Genomic DNA, 14,188 nt, shown 5'->3' on the forward strand with positions numbered 1-14,188 from the left:
GGTGTGTAATTAGCAAGCGAGTAGGAATTAAAATAAAGGATACATGGCGTGATATAGTGATTATGTGCAGATAAGTAATGTTTTGAATACTCCCTTTTGGTAACTCTAATGAGAATACATCTTAGTGCAGGAAATGTCTGCTGGGACTAAACTATCCAGAATCCTTAAACAAGCTGTGCAGTAGGTTATCCCCAACAGTGGAAAAAAAATAATCATAAATGCAATGTGGATCTGCCTCTTTCTTCAAAACTTTTTCTCTGTGTCTTTCTTCTCTTTGAAAATTCTCATACTGGTATGACGAGTGTTGGAAAACAACCCAGTACCTCTGTGCTTTTTCTTTGGGATGGAGCACCATTTCTTCAAAAAACTCCAAAGAGTCATTTGGGGGACAACAATTGGATTTGAACAAGCTACCTTTTGAGTGGGAAACATCAGCCAGAAAGAGTTGTCTAAACCTGGGATGTACAGGCAGTACCAGACTTGTGATTGTTGCACTCAGCCTAGCCTCCCCTCTGTCCCTCTGAGGAGCCCAAATACTTACAAGTTCCTGAAATAAATCAGGGCATCTGATTTGCTCTGTGCCATGTGTTTCACCTCAGCAACTCTTTCAGGTCTACAAATCCCAACAGATCAGAGGCTTTTCAGGCAGCATCTCAGTTGCCTAAAGGGGAATTAAATGGAAATTTTCAGAATAAGGCTCAGACCAACTTTAGGGAGAGAGAGAGAGACACAGACATTGGCAGAAATCTTTCTAGTTTCAAGATCCTTCCAGTCATGAAATTCATCCCAAGACAAAGCAAATCTCCAAAATAATATTAGTACAGTTCTGCAGGGCTGTTACCCATGGTGCTATGGATATGGGAGGGATAGCTCCTGTCTTAGTGTCTATCAAAAGATCTCAAACTGCACATTAAATAAACAAAGTTAAGCAGCCACAACAGCAGTAACAGTGGGAGAGAAGAGGGCACCAGGGGAAAAAATAAGGGAAGGGAGAAGAGAGGAAAAGAGAAAAACAGTGCTTTTGTGGGGGGAAAGCATCCATTCAAGGCAGAAGGGTTGAAGCAGCCATGGTGAGGGCAAAGTAAATGGAGAATACTCTGTCTGGCTCTATTAACCTTAATTTTAATTCTTCTTTTCCATTTTTCAGCTTAAGTAAGCAAGCATATAGCCATGTTTATATAATAGCTGGAGTAATGAAGATGGACTATACCAATTTGGGGCTAATTCTTGCCCTCAGGAGAGCACAGGCGCTGCAGCTGTGGCCAGCCCCTACCAAAAAGGGTGGTGAGGAGAACAGCTCCTTGTATCTGACTTCCCATTACATCCTCACCAGGGACCACCACAGTCTAGCCCTTAGAATAAATAGATGAGGTTAATTTTTCCATCTGTAGAGTTGGTTTAGCAGCTCTCAGCACTGGTTCAGTTGTGCTCCCACTGAAGCTAATGAAGTGATTTCCTTGAGAACAGTTGGACCCAAAAAGGCCATTTTTAACCCTCCCCAGATACTGGAGTTTTGTGTCTTGGGACTATCTTTTGTTCTCTTCCTATTTGATATCTTCACCTTCCAGATCATAACAGGCAGGGTTTCCCTGCACTTTATCACAATGCTGTTACATACTTAAAGCCATAATACCCCTTGATTTGGGGGCGTGGGAGAAACATGCAGCATGCCACATTTGACCACATCCTCTGAAACTGAGGCTGTGGTTGAGCTAATTATTTTCACGGCTGGAAGAGAACAGACAATGCTGCCTAAAGAGTGGGAAGATATGTGTCTGTGTGAGCCTGTGTTTGTGTGGTTGTACCATCTGGGAAGAGCAGAGCCAGATATTTCCCCTTGGTTGTTTTTTTTTTAATGTGCAAATCCTCAGTAAACATGCAATGAAGTCTCATTTCTCTGCTGAAGTCCTGCATTTGTCTGAGGGTTGGAGAGCTGGGGACTGCATCTCTCTGCAGAAACCCTGCCCTCTGGAATTCCTGTTCTTCCCTCCCCAGCTGACGCATTTTTGCTCCTGTGGGCAGGGGGGAAGTTGCCCTTCCTCTACATTTCTTGTTTTTGTTACACCAGCAGTGTGAGGTACCCTTTATTTATAATCTGAACGTTGGGGATGTTGGGCCAATCTGGTGCTTCCAGCTGGCTGAACACTTCCTAGAGCATTGGATGCCAGATCTAACGTAATTTATTGTGGAAAACAGTAGGGGAAATACACTTCTTGCTGTCAAAGGTTAATGTGGAATATCAGCAGCTCTTCAGCAAGGGTACATGCATTGTTGGATAGTCTGTGATGATGTGTCTCTTATTAAAATAGAAAAACAAATTGTTTTCCTTTTTGATGCTGCTGTTTAACCCCTTCTCTTTCCCCTCCTTCCCCTCAGTTATTTTAACTCCTTGCATTCTGCAGTTTTCACAAGTTTCCTCAGGGAGAAAAAAATCAATTATACTTTGTTTGGCATGAAACTGAGCAAAATAAGGTTGGTGGGTTTTTTTCTTCTTTTGGCTTTGTCTTAACTAAAACATCCTTTTCTGTGCCAAGACAGAGCAAAACTGCTGAGTTAGCCAAGGCTATAAATTAAACTGGTCCTTGTACCTCTAGAAAATATTAAAGCATCCCTCTGCCACGGAGCTGGCACTGGTTGCTGGATCAAGTGCTACTATTAACGGGAAATCAGGAAAGTACATTATCACTCCAGTGCTGTCGTTACCAGAGGGTTTCACTGAACTGTAGAGTCAGGAACGTGACACTGGGAAGAGCAGAGAAAAATGAGCAAGGGGAGGGAAGCTTCAGACAAAAAAACTTGGAGACACATTAAGAGTTTAAGGGACCCAGCATGGAGGCAAGTGGATGATTTTAAAGGGGATGTATTAGGTAGTGTTCAATTATTCTTCAGGTTTAGAGATAAACTGGTGTAGACTTTTCTAATGGGCTCATTTAATCAATTCCAGAAGATCTGAAACCTGCCAAGGCAAGATTGAGTCAGCCTAGAGTCTAATGAGGTTTATGCTGCACCCAGGAAAACCCCAAAGAGAGATTTTGTTGGCAACTTTTCTTCTTCCCAGTAGAGTAAGTTCCCTCTCAGGGATTCTTCTGCTTAAGAGATGTTTCTTTAGTCATCAGAAATACACAGTGAACTGCACTCAATTAAAAGAATATAATGGAAACATATAGAATAATAAGTTAGTAAATATTGTGGTTTTTTAAGACATATACTTATTACTTGCTCTGAGTTTTGCCAGGTCAGTTGTTGGGGGAGCTGCTTTCTTCCTGAGCAAGCCATGCTGAATTCACCAGTTCTTTTGTCATTAGAGCCATAAGGAAGACTTAGGTGAACATTTTGTTATAATTCACAGTCTGGGCTGCATCTGACTTCCATTTTATGGGATAAAAAACCGACAAAAAATACATAAATTCAGTTTGGTTTGCTTTTCCTTTTCAAAGTTCTCCAGAGACCTGAAATAATCTTCCTGACACCCATGCAAGGTAAGCGTAGCTATCAAGTTTTACAGGCGTGGAAACTGAGGCACAGAGAGGTTAAATAGTGTCATTTGAAAACACAGGGGCCTAAAACGAAGCAACTTGAGTCCATGATCCAAACAGCAGAAGCTCCAAGCTCCTGATTTCCTTAGAGAACAAGGATGCTCACAATATCCATGCAGCAGGCCCTGAGTGGACGTGCTGAAATGTGCTGCAGAGCAAGAGTCCCCCAGGTATGGTTCCCCAGCCTGTGGTCAGGTCACTAGACCAGAGCCCTCCTGAGTGATTGTCAGGAGCTGCATGTGCTTCCTAGCCCCGTTTAGGATTTGGGAATCTGACATTTTTACTGATATTTGCTCCCAACTTACCTGCTCTTAGTCAAGTCTCTTAATTCTATACCTGCATTTTTTTTTTTTTGCTTGAGAAGTCTCCTTAATAGGCATGAGCAACTTCACAAGAAAACCTCTTTAGCAACATAAAATATATTTTTGTTTTTGTTTCTTGGGATAGGCTTCCCTCTGAGAATTACTCACCAAGCCACATATTTGCTTTTCTCAGCATTATTGTAGTAGAAATATTTCTTGTTTATTTAGTCTTATACTCTGGTCTGACATTCCCTTGTTGCTACAACACATTTGAGTAAGAGATTGAAGCACCCAGGGAATCCAAGGTTATGCCCAGAAGTTTAAAACAAGCAGTGATTTTAACCGTGGTTTTTGGGGGTTTTTTGGTTTTTTGGTTTTTCTGGTTGGAGTATCAACACATTCAGTTTTTCAGCCTGTCCTGAACCCTGACTCTGTGCAGAGCTGGGATTGTTCTGGGTGTCTGAAGCTCCTGTAGCTCACAACAAACCTTTCCAACCTGAGGCTCCCAAGGAGCACATGTACCTTTGAAACATTGCTTATTTTCACTGAGCACTTATTAGTTTGACTAATACAATTTCTGTCAATTCATAGTCTCAGTAAATTAAACAATATTGAGCTACTATTTCACAATTCTTCCAAAGTCATCTATTTCCTAAATTACTGCAGAAATTTCCTTCTCCCTCTCCCGAAGTTGTTTTCGAAGAGGTTTCAAAAATCATTCAGATAATGAGACTTTAGTACTGTGAAATTTTATCAAAGGGCACTCTTTCCCTGGACTCAGATATGAACATACTTTGCCAATCAGATAAAACTTCCCAAGCCTTTTCCTAGCAGTATCAGTGGTTAACTTGATCTTATTGCACTGTAAACGATTTTGTGCTACAAATCATTTTTCATAGAATCTCTTTGTTACGTTGGGTGAACTCTGGAAAGATTATTTGTAAGAACATTTCCAGGAACTTTACAGCACAGTGCAGTCTTCAATGAAATGAAAATTACTTTAAAAGGTTTTTCTTTAGCTTAATAAAAAAGAGAATGTATAATGAAAAGGACTGATAGGGAAATATTTAAGTGTAGTAATAGGCAGAAGGAATACCTATTAAGTAGAATAATGTCTATATACCAACCCCCTCTCCATTTTAAATTGTATATATTATTTTAGCTGTTAGGAATCCATCCTTCCACCTTGTGAAAGCTGACAATTTTTTACTTACAGCCTGAAGCTAAATACTGCAGTGCCTCAAAATGGAAGATGAAACAGGCCAACAGGTTTTCTTTGTCTTTTGAAAAAAATGGAGTGTCATTTCTTCTCCCTCCCCCTCGTGTGTTTCTCCCCCCGCTACATCCCTACTGATATTAGCAGCTTTTCCTCCAAAAAAGCACTAGATGGTGCCCCTTTTCTTTGAGAGTGACAGAGCTGGATTCCCAAGGGACGGTGCTGCCCTGCCGGGAAAAACCTCGGACACAAAAACTCCGAGTGTCTCCTTGTCCCTTCATGTAATTATAAGTCCAATATAGATCTCTTTTATGTCTTTCACATCTTCAACCCCGAACCAGACCATCTTTAGGAGACCCTCTTGTTCCTTTTGGAAAACGAGTGATGACTTCAAAGATTCGTGGGCAGTAAAATAATTTTTTTTAAAAGTGATTTTAAATCAGAAAGAGAAAGAACAGGATATGTACAGGGCATGTACCTTCCTCCCTGTTTTCAGTAGCCCAGCACTACCACATCAAAGAACATTTACATTCTCTGTTGAAAAGAAAACTTTTCAAGTCAGCAATCTTTAATTAGAAGCTAGCTGGTCAGTCTGATATTCATTTGTAAATTTTGTTATGAACTTGAGCCTTTAACAGCTGTTTGTAAACAAAATTGATATTACATTTCAATACTTCTTTCAAATAAAGTGCCAAACAGGGAATCTGGCCTGGCCTTGAATTCTGCATGTTCTGTCAACTTTATATCTTTACCAAAAAAAAAGTTAGTGGTTATGTTCATCAGATTGTTACCTAGCCTTTGAAATTTTAATGAATAATTGCCTAAAAGGATATTAACAACTGAATCTGTATTTCTTTCTCCAAAATAACTGTTTACCTGGTGTCATCTTTGTATATAGACAGTCATTATATTCTAGACCCTTAACAGAAGAAACGGATGACATTGAAACAAATTCAAAATCAACAACAAATAAAATGTTTGCTTGTTAAGAAGCAGAGTTGAGGCCAATATCTAACCTCTCATGGTGAAAACCCTAAAAATTAACTGGAAAAAACCCCACTTCATTTAATCTGCTTTTTTAAGTATTTGAAACGGCAGAAAAATAATCATTCTTAGAAGTGACCCAAGATAAATTAGTCCAGGTTTGTCATTTTTTGCTATTTTTGTAAATGGTCCTTAGAAAATTAGGTCCGTTGGCATCTGGGAACAAAAATTCAACTGGGAAAAGAAGCTCTAATATGAAACAGAAAGAATTATTCCCATGCTCTGGCTGCCCTGTCATATGTCATGACATGTGGCAGGTTGACTGCTCATTAATTCTATTTATATCAGTATGATAATACACCCCACTGAGTACACATGTGTTAAAATATTCATAAATTATGTTTAGTGCAAGCAGATATACATTACATGCCAAAAGAAGACTATTATTTAAAGACAAAACTGGTAAACAGTCGAACATGGAAAAGTCTTTTTAATGTTAGTCCAGTACATTGTGTATCATCAAACTCACATTTAATTGCCTTCACTTGCAGACTCTGTCTCCAGCAATGCAATATCCAATGCACCTTTATATTTTTTAACAGCTTGCAAAAGAAGTGGCTTTTACTGAAAGTAATTGGAATTTCAGCAATTACTGTAAATGTCATATTATCTCAAAGCAGTAACTATAACAATTTGAAATATTTAAAATGAAGCTTTACTTTGACCTGCACATATTTCAAGGTACTTTCACATAGCTTAAAGCTCTACTCTAAATATTAAAAAAAATCAGATGTGAACTATTTTTGAAGGGAAATGCAGTTTAACCCCCTAAATACTTAAGAACAAATTTTAGGCAAAAATTAGCCAAAAATCGTTAATCCTCCTTGCTTAGGATATTTTATGTTACATATATCTCTATTAATATTTATATCTATATCTATATCTGCTAAACTTTTAAAAGGACTTTTAAAATAGTAAAATGAAAAGTATGTTTTACAGGTAGCTAATTTTGCATAGAATGTGAAAGTAATCTCAGGATATTAAACCAGATATATCTGTGTCTTAAAATCAGTTTGTTCAGCATCAAAATGCTCTTCTATGTGCAATCAGTTATGAATTTCTCATAGCATTGGATCAGAATTATTAGAATATTTAGACATTCTTTTTTTCTGGCAAGAAATCATTATGGATTATGTTGAATTCCTTTATTTGAAAATACCTTTGAAATGATGTTTTAAATTTAAAAATGCATTTCAGAACTTCAGTAATTATCACAAATTATTGTGGGCTAATGGCACGGGAGTTAAAAACCCTGCAAGTTTAAAAATTACTGACAGAAGGTATGAAACAGCAGACATTTATTTGCAGTTGTGATTGCAGTTCTCCTACTGGGTAAGCACAAACCAAGCTGGTTTGGATATCCCGTCAGTGAATGTTTGGAAAACAATTTCAAAACCTTTAAAAACATCAAATGTTGTAGTGGGAGCGGAGAGAGAGGAGGAGGGGGTTACCTCCTGGTGAAATTTTGAGAAGATACACGGTGGGATTTAGAATTTATATGTCTCACAAAGGGCAAATAATTACTCTGTTTCTGCTTTTTAAGAGACCTGAGCAGGGGCAGGATGACCGACTCTAAAGCTGTTCTAATCACAAAACCATGCTAATGTTTCTAGCAGCAGGGAAGCTTAGTGACTTCTGATAAAGGACGAAGAGGGGGCACGGGAGCACGGCGTTACAAAGCCATCCCTTCAGCAGATTTGGTGGGAAAGGTGTTTGTGGGCAAAAATGTCACCCCTTGATTTTGGCTGCACTGCCAAACTCACCAGCCCAGCTGATGGTTGCCCAGCCGAACGAGTGGCTCGATTTTAACCATCAGTGAAAAGATTAGAAGGGGTTGGGGAATTTTTCTTTTTCTCTGATTGAAAAGGCTGGCTTGAGGAAACTGAAACTTTTTTTTTTTCTTGCTGGCAGGTATCAATTTCAAAGAAACTTTCATCAGAAGAGATTTGTCAGCCCTCGGATGGAATTTCTGGCCGAGGCCAGAAGGAGATGGCAAAGTTGGAGTATCAGGTAGCGCCGTGATGGGTCAGGGCACTCACCTGGAATGTGGAAAATCAAGGTTCAGGCCTGGGGACTTGAACCTGAGATTTACAGAGTGCCCTGAACACAAGGCTTTTGAGTTGTTTGCTTGCTGTGCATTTAACTGTTTATGCAAAGTGGAGTCCTGTTAGCGAGCAGGAGATCTCCAGACCCGATGTGTCGGACTAGACTGAGACCTGGGGCAGTCTGTGGAAAATGGGAGCAAGTGGCAAAGCAGGCAGCACTGTGTGCTTCACCCACATTTTAAATACTGTCTGCTCATCTCTCATTCTCGTGTCTAAAATTCAAAAGGTCTTGGTCCTGGCAAGGGGTGGGAATGTTTCTGAATTCTCTTCTGACTTCTTCTAATAGCTTTGTAAAATGCAAAACCCGCTTTTCCCATCCCACCTTCATCCCCTTTGCCACAGAAACAAATTACAAAAAATCCACTGAATTCCTGGGAGCAAACTGTGACTCATGTAAAATGATTTGTCAGTTGCTGGAGAATTTACTGGATGCAAGGTTCCTTGTAAGTGTAAAAATTGCAGTCTCTTAATAAGACAGCTTTTAAAAATAAAACGCTTTCTGGATTTTAAGAAACTTTGTAATAATATAAACAAGGCTTTTAATCTTGGTAATGTTAGTAGCAAATTATATACAACATCTAATTTTATCAGACGATAACAGTTGTAGTTTTTATCTTCAAAAACAGGTTGTGAGTGCTTGAGGGGAATAACTCTTCATAGCAAAAGCTAAGTTAATTTTGTGTTGTCTTATGTTGCTGGCAGAGAAGCAGTTCTTTATTTAGTTCTTTTTTTTTCTGGTTTTTTTTTTTTCCTCTAAAAAAAGGAGTCATTTCACGCAGCAGTTTATTTAAATACAAAAAAAATCACATTAGAAAGATCTCTCATTATAAGCTTTCTGAAAGTTTGCTATGCACTTTCATGTAAAACTTGGCCTCAGTACAGAACTGCTGTACAATCATTTTCATCTGAGATTTGAACATATTGGATGAACTAGAGCAGTCCTTTCTTCTATCCTGTCATTTTTTTCCCTTGGAAATGATGAGCATATGGCAGCCACCCTTACTGGATTCTCAAACAACAGGAGGGACCTTATTTCGATTCCTACATCCTGTCATCAGTGAATCCCATGATATTTTGTTCTTGCAAGGCTAAAGATGTGATTCGCATTTGCCATAAGGACAGAGCTTAATGTGATGCCATTTTACCACAGGAGCCCTCAATCAGTTAATTAAACATGATATAAATCACTGCATGTATTTGTAAAGTAAGATTAATATGGCAAAGTCAGAGTAATGAGGAATCCTCACCATTGTCTGAGTGTGAATCACTGATACGAAGATTACCCTTTTTGAAACTGAATATCTTTGAGTGGGTTTTGTTGGCTTAATCCCTCAGACTGCTTTGTGCAACTTGAAACCCAGACCTGTCATCTTTAGCCAAAATTTCAGCCATAACTTCCTCAGCTTTCACCCAATCATTTAAGTCAGCATTCATAATACTTAGAAAGATCAAGCCTTTCAGCATACCACAGGGCTTCTTCATACCACCTGGGACATTGGCAACATGTTTAATAAATATTTCATTTCATTTCATCATGGAGATTCTTCTTTCGGGGTTTTTTTTCCAGGGGATTTGCAAGGTACCCACGGCAGCACATTCCATCACTACGGTCACTTAGGTTTACAGGTTTAATAAAAGGGTTTTTTTTCTTTCTGGAAATGCTGTGGAGCCTTGTTAAAGTAGAGCCATCACAGATACACAGGATAGGTGCTCTAGAAAGATGAAAGCCTCCTAAAGACAGCTCTCTAGGGTTCTGGAGCTCTCCTTGAAGATCACTCTGTTTACAAGGTAGAGATTTATAACCCCACACTCTGAAAATCCCATGTTCAAGTAACTGTAAGGGCCTGGTGTTATTTAATAATGAATCTACCTCAGCCACTCCTTTCTGACATCAAACTTTGAACCCCTCTGGAGGAAGTCTCCTGACAGGTGGGCATCCCATGGCACTGTGTGCATCCTGTGTGTCTTTCACGGAATACTTTTTTTTTTTTTTTTACAGAGCACCAGGCCTGTATTTTGCTGTTTTAAAACACCAGATGTACCCTGCATATAGCAGGCAGCCTTGACCCTTTGTATTTCAGTTAAGAATGTGTAGGAAAAGAAGGAAAAAGGAAAAAAAATATTGTGCTGTCCTCATTCTAGGACTGAATTCTGGGTTCATCAGGGCAGTGAAGACAGAGGTCAGGGTAGAGGCAGATCCAATGAGAGGAAAAGGTGCTTCCTCACACAGAGCCCTGTGCAGGAGGTCCTACAGTGTCTGAAGAGAGTCTCAGAAGCACTATGCTATCAAAGGAGCTGGCAAGAGGGTAAGATACCGTCAGAATTCTTGAGTGCTTTCCAGAATTCATAGACTTTACTTGGAAGATGCTTCCACCAGCTTGAGGCAGATCTTGATAGCCTCACTACGAGTGAACAGCACAAGTGGTACTGGATTAAAAGGTTGGAGGGTGTCCCAGCTTGGACTGGGATGTCTGGGGGTAATCCAGTGTCAAAGTAGTAAATTTCCACCTCCCAGCTCACAGGACAACATGCTGCCATTGTGCCATCTGCTCCAGAAAAAGGAGAAAAGTGAGAAAATATATGGATGCTTTCTGCTGCCCCCAGTGCAGCTGTGATGCTGGATGTCAAAGACCATGAGCAGAGAGTGCAGAAGTGACTCCAAAAGCCAAAGAGGAAGGAGAGCTGATCCCTTTTTCCCCTGTTACCAGCTTGGTTTAAGTGCTGCATGCTCACAGACCCTGTGATGTGCAACCGATGGAGCCCAGGTAGCTCCAGAAATGGGGGATTTGTCTGGGGGCCTTTCAAGTTGCTATTCCCTGTTCTGGAGCCTCCGCTCCTTTTTCATTGGTACCACACTTAAGGGCTTGACTTGTGAGCCCTAAGCCTGAGCTTAGGAGCACAGAGCTGGGCCCAAACATCAGGAGCTCGTGTGGCTGTTAAAGTAAGACCCCCTGGCTGACTTTTTTTTGTCTGTCCTGATGGCCTTCAGAAATCCAGTGGATCCTGTGCAGCTGGAAGCACTGCCATTGCTGCATTTGCAAATGCACGAATGATGAAAGTCAAAAGTATAAGAGGAGAATACCTGTTGTATTTGTAATTTTTCTAAGCTGCAGGTGCATAAACACAAACACTTGAGATGTGATGATCTCCTTTCTGTGCTCTTCATTAGGTTAACACAGTCTAAATTGAAATGGAAGTGAAAAACTGGTACAGAATCGAGAGTTTCATTTCTGCCCTCTCCTCTCCTCTCCTCTCCTCTCCTCTCCTCTCCTCTCCTCTCCTCTCCTCTCCTCTCCTCTCCTCTCCTCTCCTCTCCTCTCCTCTCCTCTCCTCTCCTCTCCTCTCCTCTCCTCTCCTCTCCTCTCCTCTCCTCTCCTCTCCTCTCCTCTCCTCTCCTCTCCTCTCCTCTCCTCTCCTCTCCTCTCCTCTCCTCTCCTCTCCTCTCCTCTCCTCTCCTCTCCTCTCCTCTCCTCTCCTCGAATCTCCTCTCCTCTCCTCTCCTCTCCTCGAATCTCCTCTCCTCGAATCTCCTCGAATCTCCTCTCCTCGAATCTCCTCTCCTCTCCTCGAATCTCCTCTCCTCTCCTCGAATCTCCTCTCCTCTCCTCTCCTCTCCTCTCCTCTCCTCTCCTCTCCTCTCCTCGAATCTCCTCTCCTCTCCTCTCCTCTCCTCGAATCTCCTCTCCTCGAATCTCCTCTCCTCGAATCTCCTCTCCTCTCCTCTCCTCTCCTCTCCTCTCCTCTCCTCTCCTCTCCTCGAATCTCCTCTCCTCGAATCTCCTCTCCTCTCCTCGAATCTCCTCTCCTCTCCTCTCCTCTCCTCTCCTCTCCTCTCCTCTCCTCTCCTCTCCTCTCCTCTCCTCTCCTCTCCTCTCCTCTCCTCTCCTCTCCTCTCCTCTCCTCTCCTCTCCTCTCCTCTCCTCTCCTCTCCTCTCCTCTCCTCTCCTCTCCTCTCCTCTCCTCTCCTCTCCTCTCCTCTCCTCTCCTCTCCTCTCCTCTCCTCTCCTCTCCTCTCCTCTCCTCTCCTCTCCTCTCCTCGAATCTCCTCGAATCTCCTCTCCTCGAATCTCCTCGAATCTCCTCTCCTCGAATCTCCTCTCCTCTCCTCTCCTCTCCTCTCCTCTCCTCTCCTCTCCTCTCCTCTCCTCTCCTCTCCTCGAATCTCCTCTCCTCTCCTCGAATCTCCTCTCCTCTCCTCTCCTCTCCTCTCCTCTCCTCTCCTCTCCTCTCCTCTCCTCTCCTCTCCTCTCCTCTCCTCTCCTCTCCTCTCCTCTCCTCTCCTCTCCTCTCCTCTCCTCTCCTCTCCTCTCCTCTCCTCTCCTCTCCTCTCCTCTCCTCTCCTCTCCTCTCCTCTCCTCTCCTCTCCTCTCCTCTCCTCTCCTCTCCTCTCCTCTCCTCTCCTCTCCTCTCCTCTCCTCTCCTCTCCTCGAATCTCCTCTCCTCTCCTCTCCTCGAATCTCCTCTCCTCTCCTCTCCTCTCCTCTCCTCTCCTCTCCTCTCCTCTCCTCTCCTCTCCTCTCCTCTCCTCTCCTCTCCTCTCCTCTCCTCTCCTCTCCTCTCCTCTCCTCTCCTCTCCTCTCCTCTCCTCTCCTCTCCTCTCCTCTCCTCTCCTCTCCTCTCCTCTCCTCTCCTCTCCTCTCCTCTCCTCTCCTCTCCTCTCCTCTCCTCTCCTCTCCTCTCCTCTCCTCTCCTCTCCTCTCCTCTCCTCTCCTCTCCTCTCCTCTCCTCTCCTCTCCTCTCCTCTCCTCTCCTCTCCTCGAATCTCCTCGAATCTCCTCGAATCTCCTCTCCTCTCCTCTCCTCTCCTCTCCTCTCCTCTCCTCTCCTCTCCTCGAATCTCCTCTCCTCGAATCTCCTCGAATCTCCTCTCCTCGAATCTCCTCTCCTCTCCTCTCCTCGAATCTCCTCTCCTCTCCTCTCCTCTCCTCTCCTCTCCTCTCCTCTCCTCTCCTCTCCTCTCCTCTCCTCTCCTCTCCTCTCCTCTCCTCTCCTCTCCTCTCCTCTCCTCTCCTCTCCTCTCCTCTCCTCTCCTCTCCTCTCCTCTCCTCTCCTCTCCTCTCCTCTCCTCTCCTCTCCTCTCCTCTCCTCTCCTCTCCTCTCCTCTCCTCTCCTCTCCTCTCCTCTCCTCTCCTCTCCTCTCCTCTCCTCTCCTCTCCTCTCCTCTCCTCGAATCTCCTCGAATCTCCTCTCCTCTCCTCGAATCTCCTCTCCTCTCCTCGAATCTCCTCTCCTCGAATCTCCTCTCCTCTCCTCGAATCTCCTCTCCTCTCCTCTCCTCTCCTCGAATCTCCTCTCCTCTCCTCTCCTCGAATCTCCTCTCCTCTCCTCTCCTCTCCTCGAATCTCCTCTCCTCGAATCTCCTCTCCTCGAATCTCCTCTCCTCGAATCTCCTCTCCTCTCCTCTCCTCTCCTCTCCTCGAATCTCCTCTCCTCGAATCTCCTCTCCTCGAATCTCCTCTCCTCTCCTCGAATCTCCTCTCCTCGAATCTCCTCTCCTCGAATCTCCTCTCCTCTCCTCACTCTCCTGTGTTTTTTACAGTTTTCTGGTTAGAGCTGCTTATTTTTCTTCTCTTGGAGTTCATCACTCTTACAAAACTCCAGTTACAGCTGCATTTGCTTACTATGTGGCTTGCTTTTATGGCTCTTCCAAACCTATATTGCATTTTAAAAAACCTGCAACCTATAGTCACATGTTCATTCTTGTTCTTATTTTTTTGCCCTGTGGGTGATATTGCTTACTTATCCAGTGCTGTCAGATCCTGAATAGCTCTGGTTTATTTATTCCTTTCTTACATTGTTGTATTTTGTCTGATATCTAACCTAAAATTCCTTGTCATTTACGATGAAAACTTGCAAAATGCAAACAGTTTACTGAGGGGATTAGAGCTGATGTGAAGGATTAATGCAGAGTTAAGGAATCCCCCTGCAAGATATTTGGATCAAATCCAGCCTGCACAAGTTACCACAAGTTGTAGTGGGCAGAGA

The 14,188-nt window shown here is 42.7% G+C and overlaps 1 long non-coding RNA gene across 11 annotated transcripts in view; it reads left to right on the forward strand.

Annotated features, from left to right (window-relative positions):
• Positions 1–14,188, forward strand: part of LOC134547506 (uncharacterized) — a 465,000-nt gene that overhangs the window by 264,853 nt on the left and 185,959 nt on the right. For all 11 annotated transcript variants that reach the window (XR_010079493.1, XR_010079492.1, XR_010079494.1 and 8 more), the window contains exon 6: positions 8,010–8,108. This is a non-coding gene — a long non-coding RNA (uncharacterized LOC134547506). The remainder of the gene's footprint in view (positions 1–8,009; positions 8,109–14,188) is intronic.

This window comes from Prinia subflava, chromosome 2 (assembly GCF_021018805.1).
Source record: "Prinia subflava isolate CZ2003 ecotype Zambia chromosome 2, Cam_Psub_1.2, whole genome shotgun sequence".
Lineage (NCBI taxonomy): Eukaryota > Metazoa > Chordata > Aves > Passeriformes > Cisticolidae > Prinia > Prinia subflava.